The sequence below is a fragment of the Vespula vulgaris genome, chromosome 2 (genome assembly GCF_905475345.1).
Source record: "Vespula vulgaris chromosome 2, iyVesVulg1.1, whole genome shotgun sequence".
Classification (NCBI taxonomy): domain Eukaryota; kingdom Metazoa; phylum Arthropoda; class Insecta; order Hymenoptera; family Vespidae; genus Vespula; species Vespula vulgaris.
This window is the reverse complement of record NC_066587.1, coordinates 388,164-404,147: the sequence shown is the minus strand read 5'-3', so window position 1 is coordinate 404,147 and position 15,984 is coordinate 388,164. Positions and strand designations below refer to the sequence as shown.

General features: G+C 42.2%; 1 protein-coding gene across 8 annotated transcripts in view; it reads right to left on the bottom strand.

Moving 5' to 3' along the window:
• The window catches only part of LOC127061680 (octopamine receptor Oamb), a 52,445-nt gene that overhangs the window by 30,396 nt on the left and 6,065 nt on the right, over nt 1–15,984 (bottom strand). For 2 of the 8 annotated variants that reach the window (XM_050988895.1, XM_050988894.1), the window contains exon 1: nt 15,473–15,966. The exons of 5 other annotated variants lie outside the window; for them this stretch is intronic. The gene's annotated coding sequence lies outside the window, so the exon portion shown is untranslated. Of the gene's footprint in view, nt 1–15,472; nt 15,967–15,984 lie in introns of those variants that run through there. One more of the 8 variants, XM_050988896.1, reaches the window with a different exon arrangement.

Genomic DNA, 15,984 nt, shown 5'->3' with positions numbered 1-15,984 from the left:
GAAGGAATGTACCTACATATTCACGCAGTACTTTCAACCTTCTACACTCGCCCGAGGGATAGTCGATCCTGTTTGCTCTTTTCAACGTTGCCGCAATCCCATCCAAGCTCTCTTTCTCTCTCTCTCTCTCTTTCTGCCTTTACACGACTCTCGTAAAAGAGAAATAAGAAGGAAGGAATATGGAGCGCGACGGGGTCGAGCTACAGGAAGAGAGGAAGAGGTCGCAGCTGACAAAACGTTGCAACTGCAAAATCCGCATGTAGAAACTGTACACATATCGGTTATACTAGGTTGCCAGTAGTGGTGGGCGAGCTGCTCGCGAGAGTATTTCGCGTGCGTAATCAAGCAATCCCTCTGTCTCTCTGCCGGTGGTTAAAGTTTTGTCCCGTGTATACGAGCTTAGTCGCCCATGGGAAAAACGACTAAACATTTACCTGTGTTTATTGGAGAACTATTGTCGACTCTCGCGTATATCAGTAACGAGGCGAGAAAAAACGCAATAATATTAAGCGATCTTTCTAATGCTCGTATCGATATTGGAACGTATACCTCGTATAGGTCGTTTAAAGTATATACGTTCGTACGTATGTAAGCAAGTATGGGCGCGTCGCGTCTACGACGATCGACGTACGACGCGTCTCGATGAAAATCTTGGAAAATTCGATTTTCCACAGAGGCTGACAGGGAAATCCTCGCGAGCGTCGGGATACATGCGTTTCGACTTCTTCTTTTTTTATAATATCGCTAAACGACGAGAAATACCATAGCAAAGTATAGCAAATCGATTTTGAAACTCCTCCGACGTCGATCGAAACGAGTTACCGCTTTGCTAGAACGTTGGTCTCTGATATATGTACTCGAATTGCGTGCGCGTGCATCTATGTACATTGGTTATGTACACTCAGATCGCAAAAGGATGTCTCTGGTAAACGGAGAGAAAGTCTATGTCATCGTCGTTTTTTTGCGTCCTGCTTTTTAACCCTCCTTTAGATACTCCCTCGTCAAGGTAAACGTATAAGTTTATAAATAAACGAGTTTGATTTATGTTTCCAATTGGGTCTTGCCTTCTCTCTCTCTCTCGCTCTCTCAAGATAAAATAAAGAAGCTTATAGAGAAAAGTTTTTTCTTTTCGTTATCGAGTTTTCTCCTTCCCACCGATCATCCCTCTTTTCCTTCGTCTTAGCGATAAATGAATAAAAAAATAATTACTGACTCGTCTAGACGGTCCCGTATTTGTTTTTATCGCCTCTTGTTACTTTCTCGTGCTGAAGAGAGCAGGTATGTGGAAAAATAAAAATGAAGACAGGGTGACGGAGGAGAAAGAAGAAGAAAAAGAAAGAAATAAGAAATAAAAGAAAGCAAAAGGTTGGAAAATTCGTTACCCTCAAAGGGCCGACTAGCAGCTACGATACAAAGTAGCTCTCTTTAACTCGGTGCCGAGGAGACGGTAGACGCGTGTTTCCTAGCATCACGATTAAGGGTTACCATGGGACAGCTTGCTTTCGGTGAAGAAGCGCGAGGAAAAGAGTCATCCGCCATTACCGCCTCGAGCATAAACGAAACCACTCGCCTGACATTTGGCTAAGAAACACTGGCTCTCGTCGGGTTACGCGTAAGTACTTAGGTGAGTTACGCTCGTAAAACATTTATTATTCCGATTAAGAATAAATGATTCAAAAATGACGACGATGGTGGTAGCGCAAACGACTGGGAAAAGCGAGTCAAAATTAGACTTCTTTTACATATAGGTAGGTATATATGTATATGCGTATACTCGCGTGTAAACACTCGCGCACGTCTGTTCGCACATACCCATATACCTACTGACGTTTTTACCTAGGATATTATTATGGCGCTGAATAAACGGAGGATGAAAGAGGAAAGGAGTAGTCGAGTGGCGAAGAGTAGGAAGAGAGAGAGAGAAATTTCTCCGAAAGAAAAAGGAACGTAAGGGAATAAAACGTGGAATAGTCAGCGTATGGAAAGTCAAGTTCCGCACTGAAGCGCGTCAACCTTGTGTAAAGAGCGCGATGATACTTCTCATTTCTCTCTCTCTCTCTCTCTCTCTCTCTCTCTCTCTCTCTCTCTCTCTCTTTGTCTAGTTCGTATTCCTGAAACTGGAACGACGTGACTCGAGCTATCTACGAAATTGGACTAATAGTACGAAGAGATGCTACTTTTCTCTTCATTTTCCTACTTTTTATTCTCTTATTTCCATCTCTACATTTCTCTCTCTCTCTCTCTCTCTCTCTCTCTCTCTCTCTCTCTCTCTCTGTCTCTCTTTCTCTCTTTCTCTCTCGCTTTTGCCTCTCTCGTGTAATTTAACGTTACCATCTCGGTCGATAAAGCTTCGCAAAATTCCGAGCTTGGGATGAAAAAGGAGCAGGAACGTTGGCAGGAAATGTTTCAATTTCCAGAAGAAAAAGGAGCAACGGGTCCACTCCGTTAAGGAACTTAACTCGATGAATACCGATCGAAATCGATGACTTCATTCTCGGCAGAGACAAACGTCTCGTTAATTATTCCAAGCCATAAATAAATTGGCTCTCGTTAAGAAGAATTCCGGAACGGGAAATTCCCGGACGGGAGTGTTTCTCTTTCTCTCGGGAGCTTGAAAATTTATTATGACGACGCTGATGACGAGAGGACGTTCGAGAAAAATTACCTTCGGCTACGTTTTTCTTTATTCTCCGATATAATCCCGTTTACGGAACGAAGATATTCCGAAGTAAAAATATTTCGATGCGAAGGCGACGATCCTTCGCTAAATGAAATCTCTTTCGAGATTAAGAAAAAGATAAATATATAAAACGTAAATGAATTTTGTTTGAGATACGCTCGCCGAGTTTTCTCTCTCCCTCTCTTTCTCTCTCATTAATTTATTCGAGAAGCATATACACGTATCTCCCACGAGTGTAACAGTTGCGAGTCTCACCGCGAATGGAAGTACACATTCTCTCGGCTCTTTTTCTTTTTCACGGACGGACCTCGAAGAAAAATCGATCTTATCGGACGTTCTAAATCCGTTCGAGTGTGCACACGAGTGTACACTTGCATCGTGTCGCACAGCATTATATCAGATTTTTCGCTGAATCGGAATTTATCCATCGCAGGTATCGAGATACGTGTGTTGGGCGATCTATACCTCGTAAAGGTACTTGATTCTCGATATGAATTTCGAAGAGAGAGAGAGAGAGAGAGAGAGAGAGAGAGAGAGAAGAAACTCCGGCAAATGGAAGATTCGATCATTGAAAAGAACCATCTTTCGTCGTCGTCATCGAATATATATCCCAGTTCGATCTGCTTATAAATACGAACGATACTATTAAGATAGAGACGATACTATCAGGTTCGTCTTATATCGCAATTTGCTTGGCCGAGCAACCGTGTTATAAGATGGAGAATTGGGAATGATAAGAAAATGAAACTATATCTGATACATTTGCCCATCCCCATATAAAGGTATCGCATCGTCCGTGCACGAGACTCGAAGGCAAAATGGCAAGGCGTCCTCGTGGCACGTGGGTGGTATAAACGATGGTAGGAGGTAAAACGGAACCTATCTCGGATCGTAAGATGTTTTTCAACGTAACAGAGGAAAAAGGGGAGAAGAAGTAGCGAGCGTGTCTCTGCTAAGAAAAACCGGATTCGCAAACTTGAAAATCGCGTTCTATGGCGCGTAAACGACGTTAACGAGCGTACTCGCGCACACGCCTTACTCTTTTTCTTCCTCGATCTTGATATCGTGCTTTTTCCTAGAGATAAGAAGAAAGAAAAAAGAGAGAGAGAGAGAAAGAAATATATAGAACAGACAGTAGCACAAAGTAACCGAATCACATGGATTTTCTGAAAGCTTTTTCAATTCGACCGACGCGATATCAAAAGAGACCGAGGGAAGAGCATTTATCCGAACGAGACGGGCTCGTCCCAGAGAACATTCTGACTTTGATGTCATCTGCGAGAGCGATAGATTCAAAAGGGGATACCTCGTTTGGTGGTTCTGTGTCGCATCCGTCGTGTCGTCGCGTGGAAACTATGGAATGTATGGAACGACGGTATCGAAGGGAGGGAGGGAGAGAGAGAGAGAGAGAGATATAGGAATCTCGTGCAATACGGTGAAGCTTTCGCTCGATATAAAGATCGTAGATGAAACTGGAAGAAAGCTCTCGAAGCTAAGAACCTCTCCTATTTATAAATATACGTTTCAAGCTTCTACGGGATACATTTTTTTCCCTTCCTTTCCTTTTCGTTTCCTATACTAGTTACCGTCGTCAAAAGCACGATAGCAAGTTCTGTAAAGAGCCATTTTACGTGTATCTATGTGTGTCGGATTTAGTCTCATTATAGAAGAAATGTGGATATCGCAAGCCCCCGAAACGAGATGCAAACCTTAAGCTCGTACAAAGTTTAACCGCCTTAATCGTCGAAGCTTTACTACCGGGAAAAACTCCGAACGTGCTACTCCTGGCACCGCCACTGTCGTCTACTACTACTGCTGCTGCTTCTTTTCTTCTTTCTCCACTACTACTACTACTATTACTACTACTTCTTCTTCTTCTTCTTCTTCTTCTTCTTCTTCTTCTATGTCCACTTAAGAGTTACAAAGTGAGGAAAAAGCGAGACGAGCGAGCGTCTATCGTGTTTGAATACGTAATGCGAGTATTACGCTCGGTCTCTTTACGCCGACAAAACGAAAATTTGTCGCAATCGAAGTCCGATAACGACCGGAAAGAATTACGAATTCGTTTGAAAGTTTAACGTGAAAAATAATGAATAATTAATGAAGACAAGAGATAATCCAACGTGTTAAAGTAATGCAACGCCGAAAATCGCGAGAGAAAAAGATAAAAGGAAAACGGTCAAACGTGGAAACTAATGAGAGAACAATGCGAACGCGCGACTCAATTAACGAGTGATTTTCCCTTGGAAAATAAGAGAGAATATTTCGTTTACGTATATCGTTAAAAATGAACACCGATTTAAACGTTGTTGTATAAACCGTTCGCGGGGAAAAAAGAGAAAAAGGAAAAAAAAAGAACGTAATTACGTTATCGCTATTGTACGCTGTCCGCTTCTCGTTCGTAGTTTAGTTCGAAACGAACTCGTTATTAATATACTACCTTGCTACATAATGGTTAATAGACCGCGGAAGTTTACTTCGGGACGAGTGTTTGTGTCACCTGCCGATTCTCGCTTAACAGAGATACGTGTAGTTATATAGTATCGTGTATCGTGCGAGGCGGTATTTAAATATTTAAAAATGGAGTCCCACTCTCGACAGACTCGATAAGGAAACGATCTTGTCGGAGCTCCGTTTCTTTTCTCGGCTATGACCTTCGAAAACGATTCGCGTTGGCTCGACGTTTAGCTCTCGAACTTGTGCTCGATGCTTCGACATCAAAGAAGAGTCTTTAAAATCGGACGTAACTTTCTTTTGAATTTCCAAGTATTCTTCGATCGCTTTCGATATGTGACTGACCAAAAATTCATGGAGAACCGCGTTACCGTGAAAAGACCTTCCTCGTAGCCGAATGGCTTCGACTACGTGGCGAAAGCGATGATCTCTCTCTCTCTCTCTTTCTCTGGCTCATGAAAATCGCCTTAAAAGTTCCGTCGAAAGGTCGAAGGAACGAGAAATAGAAAAGGAGAAAGGAAAAAGGAAATATCTTGGAAGGAAACGAGGAGAGTTAGACGGAATTCCAAGTTTGACGGCGCAGGAGAATCGATGACCGTCCTCGAGCGATATATCTATCGGATTGCGGTAGGTCGAGTACATTTCTAACCGATATTCAGGGTGTCCGTACGGCATACCAAAGACCCATTTTGTCGAGCTCCTAGCTCCGGAACTTTACTAGGATCTCGACTTCGATCTCTCCCTCCCTCTTTCTGCTTTGTCTCTCTGCTTCGCGTAAACCTCGGCGGAACAGGAAGCCGGTATTTCGCACGATCCTTTCGGGTTTCTCCGACGTCGTCTTTCTCGTTGAGTACATCCACGAGAGGCACGAGGTAAACCGGCCAAACTCGTAGCCGCGTTCACGATCGGTCACCGCGGTATTTAAATTATTTAAGAGCACCCTCTTCTTCTACTCCCTTTCTCTTCCTCTCCCACTTTCCACAGACTTCACCGATTAATTAATGGACGGTAATGCCTGCCGTAGCGCATCGTGGAAATTAGCTAACTCGAGTTAAGCGGCTAATTTGTCCTACCTCCTACACGTAACACTCTCTTCGATCCCTTCCTCCTCCTCCTCCTCCTCCTTCTCCTTTTTCTTCGTCCTTTTATTTTCACTTTGTCTCTCCTTTTTTATTTGCTTTGTCTTTTCCTTTTCTTCTTTGCTTTCAACGACCCTCGTTAAAAAACCTTTACGACCGTATACATATACGTATCTTCGAGATAATCGTTCGTTCAATTCGTTTAAAGGAATTAATATAAATCGAAAGTAGATCATCGTACGCACGAGACGGCTGTGAAAAATCCTCGCCGGTACCGGCCATCGTACGAACAAAACGACGCGGATCATTATCTCGTAAATTCTAATCCTCCCTTCCTTCCCCATCGACTCCTCTTACCATTCGCTTATTGTTCCACCCACGCGTTTACGTAAATTCTCGTCGTCCACGACACTCGCTCGTTCCTCTTTCTCCTTTCACCAGAAAGAAAAACTACCCTCTGCTGCCCAAGCCTCGTTTCTTTTACAGCCACCGTTACTGCTATTGCTTTCTTTCTCTTCTCCCTTTTCTCCTTACATCCTCCTCCTCCTCCTCTTCTTCTTCTTCTTCGTGACGAAATAAGGAAGTTGGATGTGGGCGAGAAAATCGCATCGACTTCGTGCTCCGAAAAAAAAAAGAAAAAAAGAAAATGTCGAAGCTTCGATTCTTCCAATCCCAAAGAAAACTTTTTTTTTGTTTTCGCGAAGGTGCCGATCGCGCACATCGATTTCTCATTGTTTTCTCTTATCTTAAGATTTCGAATGGCTCTCCTTTCTTACTTTACACTCGATATCTCTCGACCCAAAAGTCACAAGAATTACAATTTAAAAATTGTTGGAAATATTCCGTCTGAAGCGTTTTATACGCGTACTTATTTCCTTTTTGTCCTCGTAAACGTCGTAAACGACGACGAACCGTATCGAAAAAGGGAAAATATTTTTCATCCTTCTCTTAGATATCGTTTACTTTATACCCACGTTTCAGAAACTTCTCTCTCAAGTATTTTTTAATTCGTTCGGATGGATCGTTATATTTACGGATACGTATGAAGTTTCGACCGACTTTACTTTCAATTCGAAGAAGAAAAAGCCTCGGGATATTTCCAGGTATGGAAGAGAGTGTAACGTGTAAGCCACCCTTCCTCCCTCCCTCTTTCCTACTTGGAGTTCTACCCGCTATGATATTTTCTATTTTTCGACCCTTTTGGAAGGGCTTAAAGGGTCCACAACGTCATCTTTACGTCGTTCTTCGTAAAACTTGGCTAAAATTGCCACTCTCCCCTACCACTCGCTCGCTCCCTCTCCCTCTCTCTCTCTCTTATCATTCTTCTCGAATGTACGTATTACACGAGAAAGAGCTTCCAAGACTTTTGTTCCCTCCTGCTTTTAAGTTCGTCGATAATGTTCAGGAATACGAATGAAATTCTTTCCCTCGCGGCCATCTACGCGTGACACCTCGGTGAAAAAGCTAGGATATATAGAGAAACAAGTGGGAAGTGCACGTGGCGTAGGACGAATTAAAAATGGAAGAAAAAGTAGGAGAAGGAAGAGGAAGGAGAGAAAAATCTAAGCCGATAGAACGGATGCGATCGTGTCGAGAATGAAATAAAACTTGGAAGATAAACTCGTCCTCCTTACTTTCGGAATCGAGTGCACCGTCTTTAAGGAAAAGACGACGATAACTCATAAAATGCAGAATAACGATGAGGAATTAAAATATTAATTCGATCGGGTTAGATGTCGCGTTGCGTTAATTAAAAAAAAAAGAAAGAAAAGAAAAAAACTATTACACGCAATCGCGATCACTCCTTTATGGCTCGAAAGATAAAAGTTTCACTCGTCGGTATCAATGTCAAGGCTATAAATGCTTCGACACGCTAGACGAAGGGTTGAAAAAGGCTAAAGGAAAAAGACAAAGACAAGAGAGAGAGAGAGAGAGAGAGAGAGAGAGAGAAAGAGAGAGGTTCGACAACCCCTAACGACTACACGGCTAAAGTTGTACCACGTTCCACGCGAGTCTACGTGATTCGCGTCACTCGTTATCGTCGATCAGTCCTTCGACTTGGCTTTTTCTCCTCCTTCCCTTCTCCCCTCCTCCCCACCTGCTCCTTCTTCCTCTTTTTTCGGCTTTTAAAAATAACATCGTCTTTCATCAAGGCTTTACCCTTCGAACATCGGCCCTGTCAAGGCGACAAAAACTTTTCCATTAACGTAAGGCTCTAATGATAGGAAGAAATTGGTCGTTCGATATCGTCTCCCTTTGACCACCCTTTAAAACCCTTCCTTCGAAATCACTGCACGACATTGTTTCTCCTCGTTAAACATCGAAATCTCGAGACCGGTCTATTTGTTTTTCCATTTGTAGCGAAGGTTCACGAAATTACGTGATATTACGCGGATTTAATAAAGTACCCGGCACCACGTTATACTCCATTTCCTTTCGTACGAGCACAAAGTCTGACCATCATTAATGGACAATTATCATATAATGAGGCAGACGTTCGACCAAATTTATCGATTTTATCTATTCAACAAATTTCAAATGGTACTTGACGAATGCGTGACGTATAATGGCCGTTCGAGATGTAAGACAGACAGAGCAGAGAGAGAGAGAGAGAGATTCGTCGTTTATCAAACATTATTAAACACGTAACGCAAAGTTAGCGATATCGCTACGAATTGAATACATAACCGACGCGCGTTACTCCCTTCGACGATTCGATTTTCGTAGAAATAAGCATTACAATCATCAATTACGTACTAGCAATTGTTCTCGTCGGATGATAACAACAATTAGTCTACGTGTTTTATACTTCTTTTCCTACCCTTTGACGAGAAACGTGACGTAAATAATACATGGTACGCGACGAATGCGACGGGATGTAGATTCTCGTTTGTTCCTTCGAAATTAGGCCACTCTTATCAAGGTCACCGGATGCTTGCGTGAGCTTAATAATACTCTTTCGGTGCGGTATTGGTGTAACGCGTTGATTACGAAAAAGAAAAAGAACAAAAAAAAAAAAGAAAGGAAAAGAAAAGGAAAACGGAAGAGAATTCGACTTTACCGATATTATTTAGGTAACAAAGCAAAAAGAAAACGGTCGAATAATGTGTTTTCTCGGGATATATTTCCTCGATCGGGTTGCAACGTGGTACGAACCTGCCGTATCTGGTAAACGCCCTCGTTGAACGAAAGAGACTAGATAATGTAAAGTTAGCGGTCTATCGATTGTCCAACCAACCTAGTCGGCCATTGCTTCGAGAAGATATGGATATAAACGTAGAAACGTGATTAACGTACGGTTAATGTTTGCGTTAGGCGAATGTGTGTCGGTACGCATATTTACATACGTACCGACAGTAAGCTTTGCGTAAAGAGACATCGGAGAAAGACGATGACACGATTGATAAATTTCGAGGTGAAACACGACGATGCCATGTATCGGTTTATGAATAAAGACGTAGTAGAAACTCGAGCGGCTATACAGAGACTTCTGTTTTTGTATACCCGGTGTCTATTTATACAATTCCGTCGCGGACAGTATCGTAGATCAATCACGTAATCACAATGCTTCTTCTGCACGAATCGAGAACTCTAAAAATAACGAATTAGTAACTGCAACGAGAACTTCGATCCGTTCTTTAAACGAGAGCAAGAGAGAGACAGTGACGAGGAGAAAGAAGAGAGAGGGGAGATAGAAGAGAAAACGAGAGAGTCGATTCGAAGCTACGAGAATTCGTGTTCCTTCCTGTAAATCCCAATTTTTTTTTCTCCTCCTTTCTCACTTCTTTTTATTCTCTAAACGTCTATAATAAGGACAGTCTTTATCTTCGCCCTAATTTTAGTAGGAACCTAGCCCTTCGTGTTTTACGTCTCGAGGGAAGGATCGATAACGCAAACTTGCCAAGCGAGTTTATCAATGGCAATGAAAGAAAGATAGAAAAGGAAACGTCTCGTCTTAAACATCGCGTATCATGCTTGCGCATTTTCGATGACGAAACGTTTGACCTTTCTGATACCCTTCTGGCAGTAGTGGAGGAGATGGTGGTGGTGGTGGTGGTGGTAGTAGTAGTAGTAGTAGTAGTAGTAGTAAGAACGCCGAAGGCAAACATCAGAATGCAGTAGTAACGGTCAACGATACGCCAACGCATATGATTTTTCTCTCTGGTCGTTCGTTTCTCAAAACATTAGATTCGTCGTGGATTAAATCCGCGAAAGTTGTTCGACGTAATTAAATCAAAATAAAAGGAAGGGAAGGTACGTCGAAGGGGCGAGGAGGAGGAAGAGGAGGGAAAAGGGAAGAAGAAAAAAAAGAGAGAAAATTGACGATACGTGATCGTATCTCTATCTCTATATCTTTTCATTAGCATCATCGTACTTTTCACACGGCCACCTTTGGGAAGAGTCTCGCGAGTTTGTTAAATTTACACTCGATATATTTTTATCTTCTTTCTCTTTATCTCTCTCCCTCTCTCTCTCTCGCTTTTTCTTTGCGAGTTCTATCTCCTCGTGGTTGGTAAAAAGAAGAAAGGCCGACTCATCCGTTACTCAGCTGTACGTACATAGAGATGGGGAAGAGCAGGAGCGACAACGATATCGCTCGAAAATGATATATGTATCTTTTGGCAGAGACGGGAACGGCCAACGAGAAGTTTTCGTGCAACGCGCGAGATCGCATGTACCCCTTTTACCGTTCGGAAATACTTCGTTTCCGTCGTCGTCTCGCTTACGTGATCGAGTATACACATACCCCCGGAGAAAAGCGGTTGGTCCTATTTTCTACGAACTTATATACTACACACACACACACACACGACGACACGCAGCACACACACGCTCATATACGTACGTATATATTCTACGAATACATCGAGTATCCGTTCGTGAGTCATGTTCGACCTATCTCAGCAGCTTTTGTCTCTGATCTCACACGATAGATACCCCTTTCGTGTTCGAGCATCACGCGATTCTTTGGCTGATTTTAAGCGTGCCTATCCTAGAAGGTTGTAAGACACCGAGCCTGGACATTGCGATTCCTTAATGAAAATTCCTTATTAAATCGATCCCTTCGATGTCACGCTTTTAAGAAAATTCGTGATATAACGTTCCGTACACGATATATATATATCTACGTACGTATCAGTGCAACGATGAAAAGAAGATACTGCGATAGCAAAAATTCCAAGATCGTCTCATTTCACGATTTTCGAGTTAAAAAAAAAAGAAAAGGGAAATAAATAAATAAAAAAAGGAACGTTCGGTTCGTGCAAAATTGGCCAAACGGTTAGATCGTGTTCTTGAAAGTTCAGTCACGATCGTAACCAACGAAACGAATGTCTACGACGATAGCGAGATATAAAAAGAGAAAGAAAGAAATATAGAGTAGTAGATTCGTTCGTCTTCTCTCGTTAATCTTTACAACGTTTAAAGATGTACCATACTCGATGCCAGAGGAGATTACCCTTCGCGATTACTTTCGAGTTATGCGTGTAAACGAGTTAAAAAGGACGTTGGATGATATTTTGTAACAACCGAGAAAATCTCTTTTCCGGTTATTCGTTATTTCTTTCGCGTATACGCATATGTACGGTGAAAAAAAAAAAGTAAAGCAATGTTCTGCAGCATTTATGAATCAAGTACGATACGCGTTTACACACGGATACAACACGGAGACACGTCGATGAATATACGTAGCGGCGACACGTATTTTAGATGCTGAGAAGAGCCAGAGAAAAATATCAGAGACAGAGAGAGAGCAAGCTGAAGATACATAAAAAGACAGTGATACGTTCCTCCGTAAAAAGGATGAACTAGGGTTTGCGGAGATAAAATGAGAGAAAAAGAAAAGTAGAACATTGAAGATGCGTATAAAACACGATGATGGGAGAGAGAAAAGCCTAAAGATTCTTTCCTCTTTTCTTTCTTTCGTTTTCGCGACAAACGTATTAGAAATTTTCCATTCTCGATTTTCGAAAAAGGAATTTCGACAAAGGACGCGCGATTAAAAAGATCGTTGGCTCGGCTTAAAAAAAAAAAAAAGAATCATTCAATATGGTTAGACTCACACGGTAAACGCGCAAAGGGACATCCTCGTAATTACTGCAGCGGCCGTTTGTTCCGAAAAGAATACCTCCATCAGGAGATTAAAAAGTCGCCGGACTTGGCGCGGCGCGCACAATGCACCCTAGCTATGTACGTACCGTGCAATCCCATTGTAAATTACATCGTTTCATTGCACTCTACTAATTCCGCTATTCTCGGCAAAGCCACGTTGAAACAAAAAGGTAAAAAAAAAAAAAGGAGAAAATATATACATACGTATGCATATTTATCACCGTTCCGATACGTTCCAAATCATTACGGACAAACGGCTGTATAAACTTGGGGGATGATTAATTTTTCGCGATCGAACGCAGTGAGAAGGTAAACCAGATATTTTTCTTAGGTAGAAACGAGTCTTTCCAACGTTTCCGGGAATATTCGATAAATTTCCTTTACCTTTCTCGTAGACGTAGATCTACGTCCGTGCGAACGGCGTCGTAACATTCTCCGTATGATAACGCGATACCGAAAACATTTTTAGGAACGACAATACGAATGGTTTCGCGAGGATGGAAGATAGCTCGATTTGAATATCCAAATCCTTCCGAAATCACTTTCGTAAGGTTCTCGCGTCTGTCAACCGTGCATGTCCTATCTATGAAGATGCGGCAGCGGCATTACGCGAAGAAAAGGAAAAATAAAAAAAAGAAAAGAAAGATTACTGATAACGTATTTATGTAAATTTGATTTATGCATAACTCCCTATCGTACAAAAATGAAAATCCATCCCAGGGGCCCAAGGGAAAGATAAATAATGTAAATACTCTGACCGTGGAATACTCGTGAATTCGTACTATGTAATATGCACGCGAACTAGAACAGAAGTTAATGTTGGCAAATCCTTTAATTCGGATGTATCTCGCGGATGTAAACTACGATGAGAGAAGAAAAAGCAGATTCGCTCGATCTTTTTCAACGTTTTTCCGTCGTCGCCGATCGCGAGGATAAGGTCATAATTTCTGAAATGAGAGAAAGAGAAAAAGATCATCTTTCGTTCCGAGAGATCTCCTTGATCGTACAAAGATTAATTTACGTGTAACGAAAGATATCGTATGATCGAAGAGAAATATTATTCTCGGCTGTAACATTAAAAAAATATCGAGAAACGTAGGCGTTCGCCAGATCAAACGTGAAGTCCAATGAAAAAATTAGCATTATTGTTCGACGATCGATAGATACCACCGCGTCTAGACGACTCGCATAGGATCTGGAAAGAGAGTTTCTCGTACAGAAATTCCTCTCGACGCGAACGATTTACCCTTTCTCTTTATCGCATCTCTTTGTTTCTTCGTTTCGTTTCTTTTTCTCTCTCTCTCTCCTCTCTTTGCGTGGTTTCTCTTCTATCGTACAACTCGTATAACTCGGCTTTTTCAAAAATCTTTTTAACGTCCGTCCGTCTATCCGTCTCGTGCTCGGAGTACCCTCGATGGTAACGAGATATAACGCACCGCGAAGATCGAACAAGATATTTTAAACTTTTAGAGGACGTTTATCTTGGAACGGAGACACGGTGCAACGCACGCACGCAACTTGGATTTATTCGATTCGATCCGTAACAAGAGGACGACCGAAGTAAGAGTAAAAATACGATTCGACGAAAACGACGGGCTCGAGGTACAAAGGAATATTAAAATGGAGATCTAATTTGCGTTGGAACGAAATATTCGTTGGAAAATTCGAGTAGTAAGAATAATATGTAACTGGATAAAGAAAATCGAAGAAAGACGCGAATGAAAAAGATCATCGATGCGAAAAAAGAAAGAGTCTTCAGCTAGTCGTACTAAATTTCGGGATGTGTCAGTGGTATAACCGGTAAGTGGGTAACCAAAGCAAAGCAAAGTCTAGTCGAGAGATCGTTGCCGCTTCAAAGAGGGTTGATTTTCACGCAAAACGATTTGCGAACGGCTAAACGTCGACTAGAAGGAGAGAAGTCACGTTGGAGAAGCCACGTCGACGATCGTTCCATTGTTTTCACCGACAATGGGATACGAAACGGCCAGAAGAATGCTTCCGTTGCGCTTTCAGATTCCGATCATTAAATTGGACGGCATTGTCGGCCGCTAAAATCGAGAGACAATGAACCTATGCGCTTTCTCGGCTTTTCCAACGGAACAATGAAAGAAAGATACGTAACATCTCTCTTCTTTCTTCGTCGTTCGTCGGTCTATCGTTCTTATATGCTGCGCTGTGCTGTGTGTGTATGTATTTATATATATATATACATATAACAGATAGATTGTTTTTTCTTGCTACAAGATTTCACGATACATTCAGAGCTTGGAACACAACCCCATCGTGTCTTGGCAGTAGTTTCGCGACGATACGAGGGTGATCGCTTACAGAAATATCTTCGGAGACGGTAATACGCTTGTTCTAGATCGAATGCGGAGGTGGTCGACCCCAAATCCGGCGCCCGCATTGCTTCACGCCTTCGTGCAAATCAAATCGTAATCAAGTTGCAAACGCGTAGAATCTCGTTCCCATCCTATTCCTTCTCGATAGCACGATGTTTGCTACCGGATCGAAAAGAAATGAGAGAAAGAAATTTTCTTCCATCCTCTTTACTAACCGGACGAGTAATTTATTTTAAAGTCGTTGGAAAAGAAAACGAAAAGAGAAATAAAAGCGTAAGACGCGATCCGACGCATCATCGGTCAAGTCAAAACGGCAAAACTAAGTCGACGCTTCCGTAATGAATTTAATTATACGGAAGCCGAATACCGATTTCAGTACGGTCGACGAGTCATATACAACCCACCCACCCATCTGCAAACACACACACACACACAAAACAAACACGAGCGCGCGTTTCTCTACCGCGCTTTCTCATTATTTTCCAAGAGAGTGCTTCGGAGTGGTGTTAATGTATCATCGTCCTTCCTTCCTTCCTTCCTTCTGGCAACCTCCTCCTTCCCCGCCACATCCCTCGCAAGCAACCGGCTCAACTTTATTTTCACAAGACGTACTACTTTCTTTACGTTCGGTTAACCGCGTCTAATTAAACGCTCGTTAACTTATCTCTCAGCCGTCGGCGTAACGCGCAACGATCCTTTCCAACGAATCTAACATTAATATTCTTTTTCTCTCTATTTACCGCCCTCGGCAAATAAACGATCTATCTACGAAAACGATCGAGAGGTACATATAGAGGGACTCTAACCTTAAGCGAAGAAAGATCGCGCGATGGACGTAGAAACGACGTAGAGAGACGATCCTGACGTCAGAATTTTACAGCAACAACGGGCGACAGTTCGCGTCGGTTATCCTGTCAATCACGTCGCTCGATAATTCGACTTCGATCGTCCTTGTCCTTTCAAAGCCGTTCCTTCCTTATAACAACCTCGTTCTTCTCCTGGTTCCTTTCAAAGAAAAAACGAAAAAGAACCAAAAAAAAAAAAAAAATCCAAAGAAAAAAAATTCTTCACTCCAATTATCCTTTTATTTGATATTTTTGTATACTTTTCATCAAATTTCTTTTCTCGATATCCTCCGACAATATTGATCCGCTTCTTTCCATTGACGAACGATCGTTCGACGAATCTATCGCTCGTAACGTTTGTAACGAGGGAAAGCGGAAAAAAGCGTGTGGGCTGTTTCGAAGTAAACGCGACACGAACGAACCGCTCGCAACGACGGCCGACGTCGTACTGCCATCGGCCGACACTGTCAAGG